This window comes from Terrapene carolina, unplaced genomic scaffold, assembly GCF_002925995.2.
Source record: "Terrapene carolina triunguis isolate 2854851 unplaced genomic scaffold, T_m_triunguis-2.0 Scaffold236, whole genome shotgun sequence".
Taxonomy (NCBI): Eukaryota; Metazoa; Chordata; order Testudines; family Emydidae; genus Terrapene; species Terrapene triunguis.
Window position 1 is genome coordinate 1,028,685 of NW_020664587.1, and position 23,225 is coordinate 1,051,909.

Here is a 23,225-nt window from a genome sequence, read left to right on the forward strand (position 1 = left end):
ACAAAGGGGAGGTGGGCGGGCCTCAGGCCGAGTGCCGCTTTCGCCGGGTTTATGGCACTAACCCAGGTGCCCCGTGCTTCCCACAGCTCGCCCCGGCTCCACAGGCTGATCCGGCCTGACCCGGCCCGAGCGGGCCAGCGTCGCTAAGGCGACCGGCCCAGCTCCGCGCCCGAGCTCGAGCTGAGGACGAAGAAAGAACCAAACAGGGCAGCCGAGCCGGGCTGCTCCCAACCCCACCGCAGCGTCACTTCCGGCTGAGCGGGGTTCTGCTTCCGGGTTACGCTGCCTGGCTGGGCTCCGAGCTGAGTGTTCCTTGTACCGACCGCCACGGCCGCTGCCATGTCCCCCAGGGGACGCATTGCCGGGGCCGGCTCCGGAGCTGCCGCTTCACGGTAAGAGGCTGCTCCGCTGGCCTCTGCAGGCTCCTTCTCGCGAGACCCAGGGACCCCCGCCATAGCAGCCCCCCCCGACGAGAGATACTCACGCGTGTCCTGCCCCCCCCCGCGTGGATATGCCTAGCCCCTCCCCGGGACCTGCATGGCGGGAACTGAGTGGTCCCCCCCGTCACTGCGCCCCCCACGGCGCTGCTGCTACTTCACCCCGCCAGGCCTCCGCTGTGGGGCGGAGCGCCCGGAGATGGATCTCCTGTGGGGCCGCGGCTGGGTGGGAGTGTATGGCAGCTGAGCTTAGGAGACAGTGGGCTTGTGGTCACTGTAGTGACTAAGGGCTGGCTGGGGGAGGGGGGATAGCCCCTGAGCGAGCCGTACAAATTAATGTGAAGGTTTCTTTCGTGTACAGCCTCAGTGAAACGGTCAGTGCCTGTAAATGTACCAATTTCCCTGCTGAGTCCTTCCATCCAACTCCAATAGCCTGTAAACATGGACTTACTTTCTGTACCTGTGGCTAGCACTGTTTCTGCCGCATGAAAGCCTATAGAGCATTAACCATATTGTGATGTATTGTCTGGATTCTAAATACAGAGTTCCAGATTGTTAAGAAACCATGTGCTTGTGGACAGTTAAATGAAAACCTCTTCTCTATATGCAGCTACAGTAAAAAGAAAGCAGCAAAGAGTCCTGTGGCACCTTATAGACTAACAGACGTATAGGAGCATGAGCTTTCATGGATGGATGTCATGCATCCGAAGAAGTGGGTATTCACCCTCGAAAGATCATGCTCCTATACGTCTGTTAGTCTATAAGGTGCCACAGGACTCTTTGCTGCTTTTACAGATCCAGACTAACACGGCTACCACTTTGATAGTAAAAAGAAACAAGATGTTAGGGCGCATAAGAATGAGATGGAGAATTAAAGACAAAATGTAATGCCATTATATAAATCAGTGTTACACCCTCAGCTGGACACTGTGTGCTGTATTGGTCATGCCATCTCAGAAAGAATGTTGTAGAATTAGAGGGGTTTTAATTTACTTTTCTCTTATGGTGACTTCTGTCTGTAGCTGCACAGGAATCCTAATTTTCACTATTGGGGAAAAGTTTGCTGTTCTGCTGACATTATGTAGCGGTGGCCTTTCCTTTCCTTAAAATCATGTCATTGTGAATACCATTGTGCCCTTTTGTGATGTGATTTTGGTTGCGTACAGTATATTTCACAACTTTTTAATTAGACCTTAATGCTTCTTATCACTTAAGATTTTAGGCGTGAGCACTCATTTATGGCTTAGATGGTTTAAACTTTATGTGAAATTGGACTTTGAAATGGTCACTGGCCCATCAGCCTAGAATTGTGTGTTTTGCATTTTGTGGTACTGACTGTAGCAAGTCGTAGATATTGGCTGACCATAATTCTCAGTTCTGATTCATTTACCATCTGTAAACATTTTTAACCTTTAAATGTCTAGTTGTAGGATAACTTTTGAATTGGGCTGTATATAAAAAAGTATCCGTGTTTTGCAGAGTGTGTGGTAATAGGATTTGTGGAAGAATCTCCATGATAAGCTAGCATACTGTTTCTTAGTTTCATGTGCCACAGGCTGAGCTTATTGGTGTAAATAGTGGGTCCCACAAACAGCTGATGACTGTCCTGGATTTATGGTGAGCTTGATCTTGGTCAGGATCCAAAGACACACAGGAAGGCTGGGTAAAGCAGATTGGAATGTTTTTGTTTAAATGATTAGATTTGTCCATAAGATAAAGTGGTCCCAAAATGTTGTTCTCCTTGGGTATTGAGGTGTGCTAGAAATGTATACAGTACATTGATGTCAAAGGTATATTGGCAAGTCAAAATTGCCCCTGAATTAATATTTGGAAAAATTCAACCTGATACCAGTAGATTTTTTTTTCATGCTTTGCAGTGCAAGGCTAGTGCAGGAGAATTTGAATGTGAAATTGACTAAAAACTACTTTCATTGTCCTACCTGGGAGAAATGGAAAAAGTAAATGACATTAAAGATGTAAAGCTAATTAGATTTTTAACATTTTCAGTTTTAATCTTTGTAAACTTGTAAAAATGATACTTAAGATGACTGCCTCTTTAATACGCCAAATCAGGGTGTAAGGTTACAATATTAGGAAGTCAGAGATACATGAGGTGGTTTGAAATAGTGTCAAGCTTTGCTATAACAGATCTTTATGGTGGGGAGAGACTGCTTAAGGGAACTCTCGTTTCCTAAGCCCATAAACTCTAGAGTTAGTGGCAGAGACTGCTAATTTTTATTTAGTACCACTGTGGGCAGTGCACGTCTGAGACAAATGACAATGTTCCTGCCCAAGGACTAACAGTCTGAAGCCCTGATCCCACTAGCTAATCCGTACAGACTCCTGTGTCCATGTGGATGAGGTCAGTGGGGCTCTAAATGAGCATAAAGATCTATCACTAGATATCAGCTTGCAGTATCACGACCCAGGTTACTACATAATGTGTTGATGCATTATAGTGATCAATAAGGAGGTGGGGGAAAAAAGAGGACAAAGATTACAGCAATATCTACTTTGGCTAGTAATACATTCATGTACCTCGTGGGTTTGTAACTTGGATACTTCCACTATAAGAGCAAGAGTAAGGTTTTATAGATCTCACAGAAGGGATTTGTTTTAAGGAGAGTCTTGAGAAAGAAGATGAGGCTTGGTGAGCTGGGTGTGAACAGCAGCACGGAAAAAGGCCACGAGGTGACACTGGGAAATGCAGCTAGGGAGGTGGCTTATTGTGTGCTTTGAGGGGTAAAATCAGTTCAGTGGGAAGTGCTGAATTGTGAAGGGCTTTGAAGGTAAAGGTCGGGTCAGGAGCTCAAATTTAAAAGATATAAAGGTGTGGGGAAGCCAAAGCTAGATATACTAGATGTGATCAGAGCATCAGGCAAGGTACCTTTTTTTTCCCTCTCTCTTTTTTAACAGTAGCATTTTGAGGGTTTGGAGAGTCTAGAGCAGTGGTTCTCAAACTGGGGTTTGTGAAATGTTACAGCGGGTTCTTGGGGGGGGGGGGGAAATTCCCTAACGGTGGACAGAGCTGTCCCTAGGGATCCTGGGCAGCACAGGGCCAGCAGCCCGGAGCCCCTGGACTTCCAGGAGCTAAGCATATCTGTCACACTGAGGAGATTTAAACTTCAAGACTCCTTATAAGAAATGGAAAGGGAGGTGGATATTTTTTGCTGTTTTTAAAATTAAATAGGCAGCTAGTATTGTTTTTAAAATTATTATGAACAAGTTTAAGCTTTGTTGTAATGTGCGTTGTTTGCCTGAAGACCTGAATGCTTGTGTAGGAGGAACTCTTTGAGTTGGCTTCTTAAATACCTTTATGCTGTTTCACATCTGATACTCCTTGATGAAACACAGGAGCCTTGTCTTATAAAAGGCTTATTCAAAGTGACACAAGCTACGAAAGTGAGATCTTGGAAGAGTGTTGCCATTTTCATAATGTAATAAAAATACTATAATGATAAATAATAATAGTGTGTAATAAGCATGTTATAAAAACAAATTTTATATTCCCAAGATCACTGCTTTTATAATTTATACTCAGGTAAAGGAGAAAATCCCTGGAAATATTCATTTTTAGGAGGGGGATTGCGAGATTTGACATTTAAGGCTTGGTGTACACTAACCCCCCCAAGCATAAAAATATGCTAATGGCTAATTCACCCATTAGCATATTTTTATAAAATCATATAGACTGCAATGTCACAAGGGGTTCACAGGTTGTTAAAGTTTGGGAACCACTGGTCTAAAGGCAGGGAGATGCACAAGGAGGTGATAGCCAGTTTGACTACTGCATTATCTTGATGTAAACTTCCCTTTTCCATCCGCACCCTGACACCACCTACAATGCGGCTATCCATTTTTAATACAGAAGCTTACAGCATATTGAGAACTTGGAATGCAGTAAAATATCAAATAAATAATCTGGGACACTGTCCTGATTGTGCAGTGCTGTGGGAAAGGACTTAATCAGTGTGTTCAGAATTATTGTTTATGATATCTGGATGTATTTGGCACAGTTCAGGGCTAGCTGCACCCATATCCTTCATAGTATTAAGCTGGGTATTGTGAAGTTTGTAACTTTGCTAATTTAACCTGCATTAGGCAGAAACTTGGTGTATAGGATTGTCACAGGGTTTTTATCTCTATATAAATAGGGGCACCCTCTCTTCAGGTGTTTCCTGCACTCACAGCTATAATGCCTTCTGCATTGGCCTCTGGCCTCCTAGTCCTGGAGCACCTGGCCCTTACAACCTCTCCAACTTCCCTCTTGTAGGTTTTTATACAGCTGCTGGTCTTGATCAGCTACTCTCACCAAATAGTCCTGTAAGTATACTTGGGTCTCCCACAGTCTCTGTTGATTTTCCAGTATCTGTCCCCATATAGCATGGACCCATCCCTGTTGCTTATGATCTCCCTTCTGTGAGAGTGGCACCTCCGGCATCAACTCTGGTGTGGGATAACTTCCCTCAGCGAAAGAAGTCTGTACTGTAGGAATCTCCATCTCTCTTTCCCTTAGGGGTTCTTTCTTTGTTATGGCCCCTTTGTCAAGGTTCGACTCCCTTACAGTCTCTAACACCTCACCTTGGGGTGCTCATCATGCACAGTCTGTCACTGATCCCTTTTGTCAGGGATGACTATCATGCCCACATTCACCACCAATTGTGATGGGGTCGTCTACACTGCTAGATGGGTGCCTCCTCCTGGTGGTTCTGGGTATTAGCTCTGAGGCCGACGCCCCTTCCTGAGGTTGCACTTTGTCATTGTCTCTTTCTCACTCTGTGCCCTCTTTTTGACTGCGGGAGCTGCAGCTTCCTCTTTGGGATTCCACCGTCCGTCCAGGTCACTCGGCAATTTCCCGTTCCAGGTTGGTCGTTAAAGGTTCTCTCCAGAAGCAGCATCAGGCAGCCCTCACGGCTGCCGCCCTGACTGTGTCGCTCCCGCAGTGATGCCAACAGGCTTTGTATCCACTTCCCTTAGTAATACCGGTTGGCAGGGAAACCCAGGCCCATCCTCTACTCTGGGGGCCAACCCGGGGCCCTTAGTAAACAGTTAAGGTCTGCATCTACCCCAACCTTACTGTTCTTACCCCTGGACTCCTTCCTACCATGCTGCTTCTCCCCTACTTCAGGCAGAGGGACTGCAGGATTCCTCCCTGCTGATCCTTACGTGGTTGCGGGCCTCCTGGTTTTATAGAATCCCCTCCTGTCCCCTCACAGGTGAGCTTCCTTCTAATTAGCTCCCTCCACACAGCCTAAAGCTCCCCAGTTTGCAGCTTAATTGGCTGATTTGGCCCACTGGGTCTAATTCAGCTTTTGCAGGGCCAGTGTGGGGATTACATCCCATCACAAATATCTTCTCCAGCTATAATCTGAGTCCATGTTTACGCTAGAAAGCTTTATCAGTAGCATTTTTGTCCACATACAGCTCTCTGCATTGCAGTATTTCTAGAGCACATGCGTGCATGACTGCCTTTGCCAGTGCCACATGTCCTCACTGAAAGTGGTTGTATCATCAGAAGATGGTATGAGGCACTGTGGGCAGACAGCCCAGTGTTCCTGTGCCACTGTCTAGTGTGTTTTCTTGTGGGAGGTTTTTGGAGTGCATTGGGGGATACCAGCACTCCTCTCAGGGAATTGTGGGAACTTGGGGTTAAACGCCCACAATTCCCTTTGATACCGTAATCTTCTCTTTTTGTGCCATTTATAAAATTCCCAAAGTTCCTCTCTTACATCCCATAATCTGTTCTTCCTCATGCTACTTTTCAATCTTTTTGCCATCTCGCTGGCAGAAGCATGGCTGCTGAACAGATCAATGGTGTTCTCATGTCTGTTTTAGAGACTGGGCACCAAATTCTTCTGTGTTTGTGGAACTTCAACAGCTACCACAGCGCCAGCCATGCAGCAGCGAAAACGAGAATACCAAGGAGGGAGTGGATGATGCAGATAGTGACTGACAACTGCTAGCTGCTGCAGGCATTCTCTGACTTGGTACATGCGGTGGAGTGGAATTTCTGGGTCTGTGAGTTGAGCACCAAGTGGTGGAATCAGATCGTGATGCAAATTTGGGATGATCAGCCGTGGATGCAAATTTTTCACATGTGGATGGCCACACTCCTGAAGTTGTGCACTGAGCTTTCTCCAGTCCTCCAGTGCAAAGATACCAAAATGAGAGCTGCTTTTGACAGTGGAAAAGTGGGTGACGATCGCACCCTGGAATCTTGCCATCCCAGATTGCTGTTGATCTGTGGACAATCAGTTTGGTGTCGAAAAATCTACAGTAGGGCTGTTATTATCTAAATGTGCAAAGCCTTTCAGCACGTCCTGCTGCCAAGGACTGTGACTCAATCTGGGCAATGTGTAGGAAATAATAGAGAAATATTATACTAGAGATTCTATGCAGTGGGTTTCCCAAACTGTGGTGAGATGATAGGACACACATCCCCATTCTGATATCCCCCCCCCCTTGTTTTTGAGACTATGAATAGAAGGGGTACTTCTCCATGATTATGCAAGCGTCGGTGGATCACCAGGGATGTTTCACTGATGTGAACATTGGGTAGTCAGGGAAGGGGCATTGTGCTCACATCTTTAGAAGTATAGGACTTCTTGAAAAGCTACAAGCAGGGACATTTTCCCCTGACTGATGTATTAACATTGGTGGGGTTGCAGTACCAACTGAGATTCTCAGTGACCCAGCTTACTGTTTGCTTCCCTGGCTCATGAGACCGTGCAGCAGGGGCCTGGATGGCAGCAAGGAAAGATCTAACTACCACGTGAGCAGGTGCAGGATGATGACTGTTGAATGTGCATTTAGTAGATTGAAAGGATGCTGGAGGTGCCTCATGATTAGGCTGGATCTCTGTGAGCCAAATATTCCTATTGTTGTTGTTGTATGTTGTGTTTTACATAATATTTGTGAAGCAAAGGGAGAAATGTTATCGCGAGGTGGAAAGGAGTGTCTGCTGATCTTTAACAGCCAGCCACAAGGGCAACTATCAGAGTGCATCGATGCTGTCAGGCTGTTCACAGGTGCTGCATGGGACGCCTTAAAAGAACTCTAACATTGTGCCATAGTATTGCAGCATGCTGCTTTGCTATTGTGACACTTTGTGAGTAAACTGTACTTTGCTTGTATATGAATTTAATAAGTGTAAATGCTTCTTGTAAATCTGGTGGGAGGGGTGCGGATGACATCACATGCCTGATTTGTAATGCAGTAAATAAATCATGATTTTTACTAAAAACAATTTTATTGAGCAGTAATAAATAATGAAAGAACTTCTTAAAAACATTTTAAATAACTTAAGAGCTAAATGTAAGGTGCTGATTACTCCTGAACGAATCACAGGTATATATACTCAAAGCAGCACTCCTTTGTAATGTTCCTTTTTTACCTACAAGCAGTTTCAATTGTTTGCAATTGTCTCTGAGGGTTTTCCATTGATAGCTTTGCAATGGAGCAAGGCTAGACAGTTGAGCCTTGCATTACATCACCGCCTAACCAGGGCAGGGTGACAACTCTGTCCTGCTGCAGTGGGCCATCACCAAGACATTGTATCCACTGGTGACTAACTTTTACTCCGAGTCCATAAAGCATACTTTCAGAATACATACATTATTTCTTACATATTTCCTGTATGCACATCTCACAAAAATTATGAATCTTGAGAAGTTATGAAGTTTCTTTAGATTCCTAACATGTAACTCTTTATGGATAAATATCCTGCACGATGTGTTTGGTGTAGTGAGTTTGTCAGGTCTGAGATGAGTTGTTTTAAAGAACAGAGGACCCTTTGCCAAGAGGTCTCTGTGTCACCACTTCCTTCTTCTGGGTCTCTTGAGGTGTCCACTGTCACTTGTGGAGTGGTGATGGGGTCCCCGCAAAGTATGGCATCCAGTGCCTCAGAGAAGTGGCATGTATGGAGGCCAGTCCCAGATTTTCTTTTGGCCTCCGCTTTTTCGCAGTAGCCCAGCGACACCCACTGTTGGGCTCCTCTCCCTTCTGAACAGGGAATTTCCAGGCTGCACAGTTCCCTGCCTTCATTGTGTATTTCCCAGCACAGATAGGTTGCCCAAGGACACCTGCTTGCTTTCTCTTCAGAGACAGATAGGTGTAATTTCTACAGTTACAGGTTGCTACATAGTTCTTTCTGTGCAACCTTGCTTATTCTTAAAGTGAAAAGCATTAGCGAGAAAACGTATTACAATGATAGAAGAACCTACACACATGCTACTAAGCTTACCAGAATTACCCTCAACCCTAACATGGATTCTGGCAGGAGCAGTCCTTCGGTGCACCACCCAAGAGGGTTCCTTATGGTTACCGGTTCATCACAGCTTCAGCTCAGAACAAGCACCCAGTCCTACCTTAAGGTTGGGGCCCTCTGTGGACCAGGGATACTGTCTGTTTGCTGGATCAGGAACAAGGCCAAGAGCCAGTTTTAAACAAGGCTATATATCCAGAAACCCTTCCTTTGTCTGTTGGTCCCTGGAGAATCCAGTCTGAGGTAGTATATGTACTTTTCCAGGAGGTGGCTTCTCTGGAGATGTGACAACCTTAGGAACATAAGAACAGCCATACTGGGTCAGACCAATAGTCCATCTAGTGTAGTATCCTGTCTTCCAACAGTGGCCAATGCCAGGTGCTTCAGAGGGAATGAGCAGAACAGGCAATAATTGAGTGATCCATCCCCTGGCGTTCACTCCCAGCATCTGGCAGTCAGAGGCTTAGGGACATTCAGAGCATGGTGTTGCGTCCCTGCCCATCCTGGCCAATAGCCATTGATGGACCTATCCTCCATGAACTTATCTAGTTCTTTTTATCCCTTTTCCAGATTGTTTATGAATATGTTGAAGTACAGACACCTGGGGGACACCACTATTTACCTCTCTCCATTCTGAAAACTGGCCCTTTATTCCTACTCTTTGTTTTCTATCTTTTAACCAGTTACTGATCCATGAGAGAACCTTCCCTCTTATCCCATGACTGCTTACTTTGCTTAAGAGCCTTTGGTGAGGGACCTTGTCAAAGGCTTTCTGAAAGTCCAAGTACACTATATCCATTGGAGCACCATTGTCCACATGTTTGTTGATACCCTCAGGCATGATTTCCCTTTACAATAGCTACGTTGATTCTTCCCCAACAAATCATGTTCATCTGTGTCTCTGATAATTCTGTTCTTTACTATAGTTTCAACCAATTTGCCTGATACTGAAATTAGGTTTACCAACCTGTAATTCCCAGGATTGCCTCTAGAGTTATTTTAAAAATTGGTATCACATTAGCTATCCTCCAGTCATCTGGTACAGAAGCTGATTTAAATGATAAGTTACATACCACAGATAGTAGTTCTGCAATTTGAGTTCCTTCATAACTCTTGGATGAATACCTTCTGGTCCTAGTGACTTCTTACTGTTTAATTTATTAATTTGTTCCAAAGCCTCCTCTTAATGACAACTCAATCTGGGACAGTTCCTCAGATTTGTCACCTAAAAAGAATGGCTCCGGTGTGGGAATCTCCCTCACATTTTCTGCAGTGAATACTGATGCAAATAATTCATTTAGTTTCTCCATAGTGGCCTTATCTTCCTTGAGTGCTCCTTTAGCACCTCAGTCGTCCAGTGGCCCCACAGATTGTTTAGCAAGTTTCCTGCTTCTGATGCACTTAAAAAAAAATTGATGTTATTTTTTGAGTCTTTGGCTAGTTGCTGTATGTGGCCTACCTAATTATTATTTTACACCTGACTTGCCAGAGTTTATACTTCTTTCTATTTTCCTCAGTAGGAAAGAAGCCTTTTTGCCTCTAACTGCTTCCTTTACTTTGTGGTTTATCCATGGTGGCACTTTTTTTGGTCCTCTTACTTGTGTTTTTTAAGGGGTATCCATTTAATTTGAGCCTCTATTATGGTGCTTTAAATAAATTTCCATGCAGCTTGCATACATTTCACTTTTGGGACTGTACCTTTTAATTTCTGTTTAACTAGCTTCCTCATTGTTGTGTAGTTCCCCTTTCTGAAATGAAATGCCCCTGTTGTTCTCCTGTTTACTTGTCACATGGAAGTACATACAATAATGCATATACAACTGTATTTTAATACAGTGAACTTCCAAGATGTTTAAAACAAATTTCAGTAAGGTTTAACTTAATTCAGTAAAGTTCATTCAGGATATTGCAGGAAATTTTCAGTCTGTCACACTGCTCATCCCTCTTGTATCCCAACTGCGACATCTTCTCTGCCATGTCCAAATTATTTCAGAGGGTATTCCTCAGCTGGGCTTGCACTGCCTCTTCTCCCTACAGGCAGACAGAAACCAAGACTTCTTTCCTGGACCAGGCAGCAGCACATGGCTTTCCTGCAGCTTCAGATGGAGCCAGGTGGGCTATCAGGAAGAGAAGCATTTCAAAAACACTCTGGGATTTTCAAAGGCTTCCAATCAGTCGGCAGCAAAGAACAGAACTGTGGCCAGAGCAGTCACTATTGTGGGGACAGGGGCACTTGTGGGAGTGTGCTGGAAGACTGTTTTTATGAATGCAGTGTCGACACAGGCATTTTATTGGTGGAACAGGGCTGGTAGGTGGCTTCTGTCATTTGGGGAGGTGGCTTAATTTGATCAGAAAGTCAGAGTTTTATCAGTAGGATTCAAAATTGAGTATGGATGCTCACAAGGATGTGCCAAAATAAAGCATGTTTTACCAGTAAAACTTAGTAGTGTAGAACAGGCCTAAGTCACCTTAGATGTCTTTTTAGTTGACAGAAACAGTATTTTTGTTGTTGTTGTTAAAGCTCAGTGCTCCTCTTTCTACTTCCAACTAAAAAAACAAATTGAATTTTAATTAAAACTGAGACTTGGCAGGCTGGTACATGCCATGTACTACACCCGTCCAGTGATTAGGTCTTCTAAAAATCTTTGTTATTCAAGTTTGAAAAGTGACATTATCAGAAGCCAACTAGCCAGAGACCTATGTATAAAAGTGACCTTCCAAGCAATGTTCAGGAACAGCACTCTGATAAGAATCTGAGCAGCTGCAAGTAAGGACCGGTCTTCTTACCAGAGCATTACCTATAGCACTTGCTAGTGGGTCCTATGACTAGTAGGTTTAGGAGAGCCTTTTTTCACTTTCCTTCCATCTTTCTCTTGCTGTGAATTCTCTCTTAGGGTTACCATATTTCCACGATCAAAACAGAGGACACGGGGGGGGGGGGAGCCCCGCCCCCATCCACTCCCTCCCACTTCCCACCCCCTGACTGCCCCCCTCAGAACCCCCAATCCTCCCTGCTTCTTGTCCCCTGACTGCCCCCTGCTGAGAACCCCCAACCCTAACTGCCCCCCAGGACCCTACCTGTCCCCTGACTGCCCCGACCCTTATCCACTCGCATGGGTGGCAGGGTTGTAGAAATTTTGGTGGTGCCCAGAACCCGCCTCCCTGACCTGCCTAAGGCTCTGGGAGGGGGGTTGGGTGGGGAGAGGAGGTCTGGGGTGCAGGTCCTGGGCTGGGGATTGGGGTGCAGGCTCTGGGATAGAGTTTGGGTGCAGGCTCCGGGCTGGGGCAGGGGGTGGGTGTGCAGGAGGGGGTGAGGGGTGCAGACTCTGGGATGGAGTTTGGGGGTGGGAGGCGGTGCAAAGGGAGGGGTGCAGGCTTTGGGAGGGAGTTTGAGGGCAGGAGGGGGTGTGTGGGAAGGGGGAGGGAGTTTGGGGATAGGAGGGGGTGCAAGGGTGAGGGCTGTGGGGCTGAGGATGAGGGGTTCATGATGCAGGAGGGGGCTCAGGGCTGGGGCAGAGGATTAGGGTGCAGGGGGATGAGGGGTCAGGGCTGGGGCAGAGGATTAGGGTGCGGGGGGGATGAGGGCTCTGGCTGGGGATGAGGGGTTCATGATGCAGGAGGAGGCTCAGGGCTGTGGCAGAGGATTAGGGTGTGGGTGGATGAGGGCTGGGGCTGGGGATGAGGGGTTTGGGGCGTTGGAGAGGCTCGGGGCTAGGGTGGAAGGGCAGGGTAAGGGCAGCCTGTCTTGCCATTAGTGGATGGGGGGCACTAGGACCCAGGGGCAGCAGACAGCAGTTGCTGCCGGCTTTGGCAGTACAAGCAGGCAAGGGAGAGGCAGGCAGGGGGGGGGGACCCACGGGGGGGGGATGCGTGGAGGGGGGGTGGCAGGTGGAGGCCAGGGACCCATCCAACCCTTCCCCTGCTCCCTGACTGCCCCCCGGGACTCCCCTTACCATGCCCATGTCCACGTGTAGGCAAAACACGCTGCAGGCAGCGGGGGGGAGCAGGGGAGGGCTCTGGCTGCTGGAGGCCAATGGGAGCGGCTCAATCAGGCCCAGCCACCCAATCAGCAGCCGCACTCTGCATGGAAGGGAGGGGAAAAATCCGGGACCTTTTAACCTTGTTACCGATTCCTCCCGGACGGCTATTTAAAGACGCAAAAGCCGGACATGTCCGGGGAAATACGGACGGATGGTAACCCTATTCTCTCTCCCTTTTTGTAATTTATTGGAGGAGCTATGGTCTAATTTATTAGAAGGCAGCCAGTGGAGTCTTCGCTTCTTCCAGCAGCTCCTTTCTTTGAAGTACAGTAACTCCTCACTTAACATCCTCCCACTTAACATTGTTTCAAAGTTACGTCGCTGCTCAATAAGGGAACATGCTTGTTTAAAGTTGTGCAATGTTCCCTTATAACCTCGTTTGGCTGCCTGCTCTGTCCACTGTTCGTAAGATTCTGTGGAAGAGCAGCGACTTTACAAGGGAGCATTGCACAAGTTCCTCTTCTCCGCCTCCTCCCCCTCCCTCCCAGCGCTTCCCCCACCGCCAAACTGTTTGGTGGCGCTTAGGACTTTCTGGGAGGGAGGGGGAGGAGCAGGGAAGCGCTGCATCTCTGCTCCTCCCCCTCCCTCCCAGAAAGTCCAAAGTGCGAAGCGCTGGGAGAGAGAGGGAGGAGCGGGGAAGCGCCGCATCTCCACTCCTCCCGCTCCCTCCCAGAAAGTCCTAAGCACTGCCAAACAGCTTAGGACTTTGTGGGCGGTGGGAGGAGGAGCAGGGATGCGGCTGCTCCGGAGAGGAGGTGAGTGGGGGTGGGAAGAGGTGGGCCTGAAGTGGAGTGGGGACAGGAAGAGGCGGGCCTGGAGCATCCTCCGGCAAAGTTGGGGCCTGTTCTTCTCCGGGGAAGCTGCCGCTGCTAAGGTGCTTCCTAGTGTTCTTGCCTGCAGCGGGCTGTGCCTGTGTGCGGTAAGCCAGGGGCACTTCCCAACCACAGTATAGTACTGTACAGTATATAATGCCTTTTGTCTGCCCCCCCCCCAAAATTTCTTTGGAACCTAACTGCCCGCATTTACGTTAAATCTTATGGGAAAATTGGATTCGTTTAACATCGTTTCACTTAAAGTTGCATTTTTCAGGAACATAACTACAACATTAAGTGAGGAGTTACTGTACATCTTAGTTAGTATATCAAAGGGATGCCATTTTACCACTCTGGTACCTTGAGCGGCTGATCTGTCTCTTGTTCCAAATGTAGCTGCAGAAAGGTCTTCATGAAGCAGTGCTACTTGTACAAACTCAGCAGATTGCTTACTCACAGACCTACTAGTATGCCATTCAAGAAAAGTGAAAAGTGCAAGGTCATGCATTTAGGGATTAATAACAAGAATTACTGTTATAAAGTGGGGACGCATCAGTTGGAAGTAACAGAGGAGGAGAAGGACCTCGGAGTATTGGTTGATCACAGGATGACTATGAGCCGCCAATGTGATATGGCCGTGAAAAAAGCTAATGCGGTCTTGGGATGCATCAGGTGAGGTATTTCCAGTAGAGATAAGGAGGTGTTAGTACCGTTATACAAGGCACTGGTAAAACCTCATTTGGAATACTGTGTGCAGTTCTGGTCTCCCATGTTTAAGAAGGATGAATTCAACCTGGAACAGGTACAGAGAAGGGCTACTAGGATGATCCGAGGAATGGAAAACTTGTCTTATGAAAGGAGACTCAAAGAGCTTGGCTTGTTTAGCCTAACCAAAAGAAGGCTGAGGGGAGATATGATTGCTCTCTATAAATATATCAGAGGAATAAATACCAGGGAGGGGAGGAATTATTTAAGCTCAGTACCAATGTGGACACAAGAACAAATGGGTATAAACTGACCATCAGGAAGTTTAGACTTGAAATTAGATGGAGGTTTCTAATCATCAGAGGAGTGAAGTTCTGGAACAGCCTTCCAAGGGGAGTAGTGGGAACAAAAGACATATCTGGCTTAAAGACTAAGCTTGATAAGTTTATGGAGGGAATGGTATAATGGGATAGCCTAATTTTGGCAATTAATTGGTCTTTGACTATTAGCGGTAAATATGCCCAATGGCTTGTGATGGGATGTTAGATGGGGTGGGATCTGAGTTACCACAGAGAATTCTTTCCTGGGTGTCTGGCTGGTGAGTCTTGCCCACATGCTCAGGGTTTAGCTGATCCCCATATTTAGGGTCAGGAAGGAATTTTCCTCCAGGGCAGATTGGCAGAGGCCCTGGGGGTTTTTCGCCTTCCTCTGCAGCGTGGGGCATGGGTCATTTGCTGGAAGATTCTCTGCATCTTGAAGTCTTTAAACCATGATTTGAGGACTTCAATGGCTCAGACACAGGCTTGATACAGTTCTGTGGCCTGCGTTGTGCAGGAGGTCAGAGTAGATGATCATAATGGTCCCTTCTGACCTTAAAGTCTATGATTCTATGAAGACTGATGCCAAGGTCAGTGCTGTGGGAAGAAAATGTCCACAAATGGCATAACAAACTGCTAATGTGGGTGAGGTCTAATTGCTGTGCTCCACTCCTGTTTTCATTCCCCAGCTCTCTTATTTTCTCCTCAGGGGCTTTACTCATCAGGCTCTCTGGCTAGGCCATGTAACTAAGCTACAGGCTGTATATCCAAAAGGTTACGCAGTATTGTAGCTAAGCTGATGGGGTTTTCTCTTTCCATTCCTCAGACAAGCCATCATCTTTTACCTCAATAGTTTAAACTTTAACTCAAAAGAAGACTTGAATGATTGTGCAAGGTCTACATCCTTTCTTGGGGATGTCCCAAACTCGATACAACACATGGGTACAGAAGATGGCCTCTCCATCCCCTTGGAGCTGTAACCTACAGCTCTCAAATTGCTCTTGGGCTAGGAAGCTACATTTACTTTCCAAAAGCCACCCCATGCCAAGTCTTGAAATCAGTATTCCTCATACCTGACACTATCGCAGATCTTTCTCCTCCAAGAACCATAATCTGAAACAAAATCAGGTCAAAACTCACAGTACCGCTTTGTCCTTGAAGATCATTCTTATCAGCCTAGATGCCATATCATCACAAGGAATTCCTCTCTGAAAATTCTCCAGTATAATCATCTGAGTTGGATTATACTGGTCTTTTCACTGCTGACCTAATCCGCTTGAGAGAGATTGAGAAACTCGTCTCCTTAACCAAATGGGATTGGTTTAAAATGAAATGAAAGAAGAGAACAGTATTTTTTCTTACACCAGAATCACTTGGGAAAAATAGTAAATTATAAATAACTCACTGCACAATGGAAGGAGAGGTTAGAGGTCGCTCCAAAGAAACATAAATTTTTGACCTAGACTTAATCACCAGTTCTTTTACTAAAATGTACCAAAAATTACTTCCCTATTACAAGTCAGCACAGCTCTCCCTGAGTAGCTCCTGGGGTAACACTCCCAAACAAAGAATTGTTGTTAGCCCAGGAACTTCAAGGATTGAAGGAGAAGGCTGAGATTCTTTTTTTAATCTTTTTTTGGGCACATCATCTAATATATGAGCTCTTGAAATTATAGGAGCTCTTAAAATTTCAGGAGCCCCTCACCTTGATTTTCCTAGCTTCTCAAACTTCTGCTCCCCACCCGATCTGGGAGGGGAATAAGCCAAGCCTTCCTAGATAATAATAGTAAAAGATATAAAGGTAATAGAGGATGCAGTACTTCTGGACTTGGGAGGGGAGGAAGGGGGGCTTTAATTCTGGTGGGTCCCAAAAAGAGATTCTAAAGGTTTTACTCCAGTTTCCTATAGTATCCAAAAGACAGTGAGGTTTCTCCTTAATGCTTGATCTAGCCACACTAACCCTATTGGTCATGAAGGCCTAACTGGATATGGGAAAAACTGGTTCTCCTGGTCCAGAAAGTAATTGCCCAGACCACATATGTCCAGCTGACCTGAAGGAAGCCTGTCTCCATGTGCCCATATGACAATGACGCCAACACTTCCTCCATTTTGAAGTAAAAGGACCAGCAAAATTGGTTTGGCCTGTGCTTCAGGTCATTACAAGATCAGCAGTACTGTTTTGTCTGTCATCTCTGCTGTGATCAAATCTAATGGTCATTCCGATGATCTGTTTGAGCCAGCAAAGGTAAAGATAAAGGTACTGTTGTGCAGTACTCCACACAATCAGGATGACTCCTTAGTGATTATGTCATGATTTCATTATTGATCTGCAAAAGAGTTCCCTTGTTCCTTTTTGAAAAACATTATTCATCAGATAGTTCCCTAAGACACAGAAGACTCCTATTTTCTCAAGAGAAGTTAATCAAGATCCTAAATGTGATCAATCCGTTGATCCGATCTCTAATTGTATTGGCTCTGCCGTGTCTGCCCCTGACCAGCATGAGGGGGTTTTGTGTGAATAATATAGGTCACACACTTTTGGGGATCCCTGCAAATGTTCCTTCTTAAACATTGGAACTTTCAGGACCAATATGTCTCATACTGTTTCTCCCAGAAATGGTGGAAATAAAAAATGAACCAGCTCAGGGAAAATCCTTGGCAGACTCTTTTGTTTGGAGTAGAGCCAAAATCAAGAAAAATGATCCTGTTGGGGAAACTCATCACAATATCAGTTTGTTGGAGCTAAAGATGGTCGTAAATAGTGTAGAGTCCTTACTTCACGAAATTCTGCAGTGTCTCAGCCTGGCATATCAAACATGACTGTGACGGGACATACACACTCCGCACTAGCATGGAAGAGATTAAGGAGCTGTTTTGAGCTGGAGTGGCCCTGCCCCTGTGCATCTACAGATCAGGCCAGGACTGAAGGAGTTAAGAGGAGGAAACTCTGCTCAGATGAGGACAACCCTGGGAAGGGAACAGGCTGTTGAACTTCTCCAACCCCGAAGAGAGGGCTGGCAGCCTGCAGAGCCTCTGCCCTCATAGAATGTGGGAGCAGATTCCCTGAACAAAAAGGGGGAAAAGTGTGAGACTTAAACTGGAGCCCCAGTGATCTCTGGAGTATGCTGTGGAATTCCTAGGGCCCTCTGAAGGAAGAGGGGCCCATCTCCCTGAAAGGAGCTGTCTACTGTTTTTTCTTTTTCTTTCTTTGGTTTAACTTTGTTTATTGACTGGTGTTGTTTCGCCTGAGACCCTGAGAGAGGGGCTGAAGGTTTGAGCACTGGCTGTCTAGAAAGACACACTCTGCAGCACCCACTGGGGTGGGAGTAATTAGACTCGCTAGTGAGCGCACCACATGCATCTCCTAAAGGGGAAGCTCTATCATGTACAGATTCATGACAATTGGTGGAGAATATGGGCATGTTGATAGCCCTTGGGATAAGGAAAAATGATGTTGCTTAAAAAATAATGGACCTCGATTATTAAAATGGGTTGTGGAGAACCCTCGGTTTGCCCAGCAGCAACAGTAACAGTTGCTGCAACAGTTGGCCACTCAATAATAACAGCAGATAGCACAACAGCAGCAATAATTGATTAGTGATCTAGTAGCCCAGCAACAGCATCTGCAGCAACATCTAGTGCAATAAATGCTGTCCTTTTTCCAGTCTGGGGCGGCAACAGGGAATCCAACAGCACAGACCTAAAACTCAACCCCATCGACTGCATCGATCCTGGTGAAGCATATGAAAATGGGCCCTGGTGATGACCCTGAGGCATTCCTTATGACATTAGAGTGGGTGGCGGTAGCAACACGGTGGCCCCAGAGTATTGGGCCATCTTGTTGGCTCTCCTCATCTGACCGAATGTTCCCAGCTGGTCTACTGGGAGATCAACCTGGTGACTACTCAGGATTACCCCAGAATTAAGGCCACCATCCTCAACTACTTGGAGATCACAAAGGAGACACACCAGCGGCTAATGTACTGGGTACTACAACTGGAATGGACAGTATGTAGTCACCTACCTGGATGACTACTGTTATTTATTTATTTATGACATCCTCTACAGTCCGGAGTGGGATAGCCACATAAAGCAGTTCGGAGCAGTGCTCCAGGCCCTCGCACATGCTGGCCTGAAAACTACCCAGGAAAAACATAAAATAGGGAACCACAAAGTCACCTTTTTGGGATACACCATGGGAGGGGTCTGTCTGTGGCCACTAGTGAGTAACGTCCAAGTGTTGACAGCTGTCCAGTGCCCACACAAAAAACCAAATCCAGTGCTTAGTGGGTCTGGCAGATACTATTGGCGCCTTGTGCCAGGATTTCCCACAATTGCAGCCTACCTCCCAGACCTTATAAAGAAAGGAAGGTTTGAGTGGTCGGATGATAAGGCTTTCAAGATATTGCAGGAGCTCTGGTCTTTTTTAATCCAGGCTTTTCAAACGGATTTATCCTGCAAACTGATGCTTCAGACGTGGGTCTAGGGGGAGTCCTTTTGAAGGAGATTGAGGGAGAAGAACACTCATTACTTTATATAAGCCAGAAGCTGTTCCCTCGAGAAAACATATAGTCCATCATAGAGAAGGAAGCACTGGCAGTAAAATGGGCTGTGGACTCCCTATGGTATTGTTAGTTTGGGAAACCCCTTTTCTTTGGTCACAGACTGCGGTGAGTTAGGTGGAGTTGTCTTCCTGGATTCTGGCATCAATGGTTTTTGCCAGTAACCTTTCATGAAATCTAAAGTGAAGTATATCTGACAGCTTCCAGACTATGGAAAATACTAAAGCACGGATAATGTGCTGGTAGCTGTCATTACAGGGGAGCACTCTACCATATACAGATTCATGACTGTGACAAACAAACAAAAAAGGCTTACATAGACTGGCATGGAGGAATAAGAGCAGGTCCTGAACTGAAGTAGCCACCAGGATCTTATTCCTGCTGCCCAAGGCCTGTTGATGAAAGCTATCTACATACAGGGCAAAATGAACTTTCGAACTAACTGGCACGGTCATCGAGACCTGTTACTGAGCAATTGAGAATTAGGTCAGTGTGAGGGGGTGTGCATATCCCACACTATGGGTGGAGGAAGTCCCGCCCCTCAGACCGTACTGGGCATGCTCCAAGTGCTATGCTAATATAAAAGGGAGCAGCTCGGCTCAGTCTGGGCTGAATGCCAGAGAGGAAGGACCTTTGGTGGAGGCTCCAGCTGAGGAACTGTCACAGCCCTTGCTTGCGGGAACCAGCAATCCCGAGATCCATATTGGAGATCTGTGGCCAACGGAGCCCCAGGGAATTACCTGTGCTGAGGAGACCAGGGATCCCGATGCCCCATGAACTGCAGCTTCACGAAGCGTGGTAGGAAGTGACCCAGGGAGAGTGAGCGATTGGTATCTCCCACCTGTGTGAAGTCAGCGGGTTTTGGTGGGATTGCCTGCTGACCCAGTGGCAGACCACTCCACCACTGTTAGGGCCTTGGGTCAGGACCCGGTGGAGTCAGGTGGGTCCAGGCCCTGTACCCGGGCTGCCACCCTCCTGGTGGCGTCCACTCAGGTATTGGCCATTAGACCACACTGCCCTGTACCTGAGGGCTGCTATATTGACCCTGGCTGCTATGCCACCCTGCCCTGTACCTGAGAATTGCTATATTGACTCTAGCCATTAGGCCACGCTACACTGCACTCAAGGGCCGCAGTATTGACTCTGGTCACTGGGCCAAGGTGCCCTGAACTCAAGGACCACTGTATTGACTCTGGCTATTAGGCCATGCAGCCCAGAACCCAAGAGCCGCTGCTTTGACTCTGACCCTTGGACCTCATCATTGCAAGGCCCAAGACAGTAACCGCGATGTCAGCACACCCACTGTCCACGCCACAGTCTGGATGTTTTCAAGGAGCTGAGCACCAAATGGGTTTCTCAGGGTATGTCTACACTACGAGAGTAGTTCGATTTTAGTTAAATCGAATATGTGGAATCGATATTACAAAGTCGAACGTGTGTGTCCACACTAAGGACAGTAATTCGACTTTGTCAGTCCACACTAACGGGGAAAGCGTCGACATTGGAAGCAGTGCACTGTGGGCAGCTATCCCACAGTTCCCGCAGTCCCCGCTGCCCATTGGAATTCTGGGTCGAGCCCCCAATGCCTTCTGGGGAAAAAAAATGTCTCGAGGGTGCTTTTGGGTAACTGTCGTCATCCAACCGTCACTCCCGCCCTCTCTCCCTGAAAGCGCCGGCGGGAAATCAGTTCGCGCACTTTTCTGGTCAGTGACAGCGCGGACGCCACAGCACTGCGAGCATGGATCCCGCTGCGACCATCGCTGCAGTTGTGGCCGTTGTCAACGCTTCGCAGCTCATCATCGACCTTTCACTGAGGCAGATAGAGAGAAATCAGGCGAGGAGGCTACGGCAGTAGGATGTGGAGATGCCTACAGATGCCTACAGTGATCCTTGGGGACCCAGCCTACCCGCTAATGCCCTGGCTCATGAAGCCCTATACTGGCGCCCTGGACACAGAAAAAGAACTGTTCAACTACCGGCTGAGCAAGTGCAGAATGGTGGTGGAGTGTGCTTTTGGCCGTCTCAAGGGGAGATGGAGAAGCTTACTGACTCGCTGTGATCTCAGCGAAACCAATATCCCCATTGTTATAGCAGCTTGCTGTGTGCTCCACAATCTCTGTGAGAGCAAGGGGGAGACCTTTATGGCGGGGTGGGTGGTTGAGGCAAATAGCCTGGCTGCTGATTACGCCCAGCCAGACAGCCGGGTGATTAGAAGATCCCAGCGGGACGCGCTGTGCATCCGGGAGGCTTTGAAAGCCAGTTTCCAGACTGAGCAGGGTCACCAGTGACTTTTAAGTTTGTGGACACAGAAGCTGAACTTGCCCCCGTTTCTTTACCCAGTTACCGTTGACTATCCTCTCCAGTTACATACCCCCTTCACCCCCTTCCCAAAAAATAAAATCTGTTCTGTTTTGTTAATGAACACCGTTGTCTTTATTACTGTTTTCGCGGGAATGTTTTAAACCTGGGACGCAGACTGTGGCGGGGGGCGGGTTTAGTGTTGTGATGCAAATGATGCTTCTAAACTCCAGGAATGACAGGCTTCGCAGTGGTGGACTGGTCCTGGGCGGGACAGCGTGTATGTGTCGGCTATGTGACTGTCTGGCAGGGGGAGGAGGGTTACAGCTCCCCTGCTGCGCGGCTCTGTGATCCAGGGTAAGGACCACTGCATTAGATCTGTAACTGCCCTCCCCCGCCACAAAGTCACAGAGCAACCCCCCCCCCCCAGAACATGAAAACCACCTCCCAGACTGACCAGGGTAACTAGTCACTGCACTGTGTATGTGCCCTGCTGCTGGACCTGCCCCCGCCAAAGGTGACTGTCCTGTCCAATTACCAAGCCCCTTCCCCCCCTTCAGACAGACTCTCCTCCAAAAGAACAGGATGGAAACAGTAATGAACAGAAACGTATTTTTTATTAACAACCACACATGGAACGGGGGGGTGAAACTTGGACGGGGTCTTGTGTGAGGCGGGTAGGAAAGGACTTTTCAAATTTTGGGGAATGAGAGCCTTCTAGTGCTAGAGCAGTCTGCAGGGGTGGAGTGAAAGTTTTCACGGCCCCTGCCGCCCCTTCGTGTTTGGACTTTGGGTGAGGGGGGTATGGGACTTGGTGGCGGGGCAGGGCGGTTAGAGATAGACTGCAGCGGGGCTTTCTCCTCCTGCCTCCGGTCCTGCAGAACATCCACAAGGCGGCGGAGCGTGTCCGTTTGCTCCCTCATTAGTCCAAGCAGCGTTTGAGTCGCCTGCTGGTCCTCCTGTCGCTACCTCTCCTCCCGTTCCATGTTTGCCCGGTGCATTTGTGACAAGTTCTCCCTCCACTGTGTCTGCTGGGCTGCCTGGGCTCGGGAGCATCCCATTAGTTCAGCAAACATGTCTTCCCGTGTCCTCTTCTTCCTCCGCCTAATCTGCGCTAGCCTCTGGGAGTGTGAGGCCAGGCTGGGTTGGGAGACAGTCGCAGATGTGGCTGTGGGAATTGGAAAAAGGGAGTGAATTCCTGAGACAGATAAATGTAGTTGTGAACAAAGAACATAGTCTTTCTCTGTGAACAAGACCATGCACTGCACCTATCACATGCCCACAGAAGACAAGATCGAATTTTCGGCCCTCGCCTACAGTGCCTGCGGTCTTGCAGTGGCGATCTGAGAAGCGGGGCAGGACACCGGACTTTGTGTAGCTGGCAAAGATGGTAAGCCGTAGACTTGTGGCTGCTTAAAACTTTAATAGTGGCACTGGCCTCCTTTCACATTGAAAGCAATGCGAGTCTCTGCTGGCAGCAATCCTGCAAGCATGAACTCTGTCCCTGTCCCACCCCCTCGCGTGGCTGTAAACCGGCGCTTACAGTTCTGTAAAGGAACGGGCAAGCAGTCCCAATACTAACTTTCCCCTACCTAATTCAAAGCAGGGCGTCATGAGCGACATCACCCTGCTGAGGATCTCGGAGTGCCAGAGGGAAAGGATGCTTCGAGAAAGCATGCAGAAACCAGGGCCGTATGCCGCCATGCTCTGCAGGGCAATGATACCGGAGTACCTGATTGTGTCGTGGCGCGGAAACGTGTCCTACCACGGAGGGCCCAATAAGATCGCCCT

At 47.5% G+C, this 23,225-nt stretch overlaps 1 protein-coding gene across 3 annotated transcripts in view; it reads left to right on the plus strand.

The window, feature by feature from the left end:
- Positions 1-291: 291 nt before the first annotated feature.
- Positions 292-23,225, plus strand: part of EYA3 (EYA transcriptional coactivator and phosphatase 3) — a 141,120-nt gene continuing 118,186 nt past the window's right edge. For all 3 annotated transcript variants that reach the window (XM_024201430.3, XM_024201433.3, XM_024201432.3), the window contains exon 1: positions 292-392. The gene's annotated coding sequence lies outside the window, so the exon portion shown is untranslated. The remainder of the gene's footprint in view (positions 393-23,225) is intronic.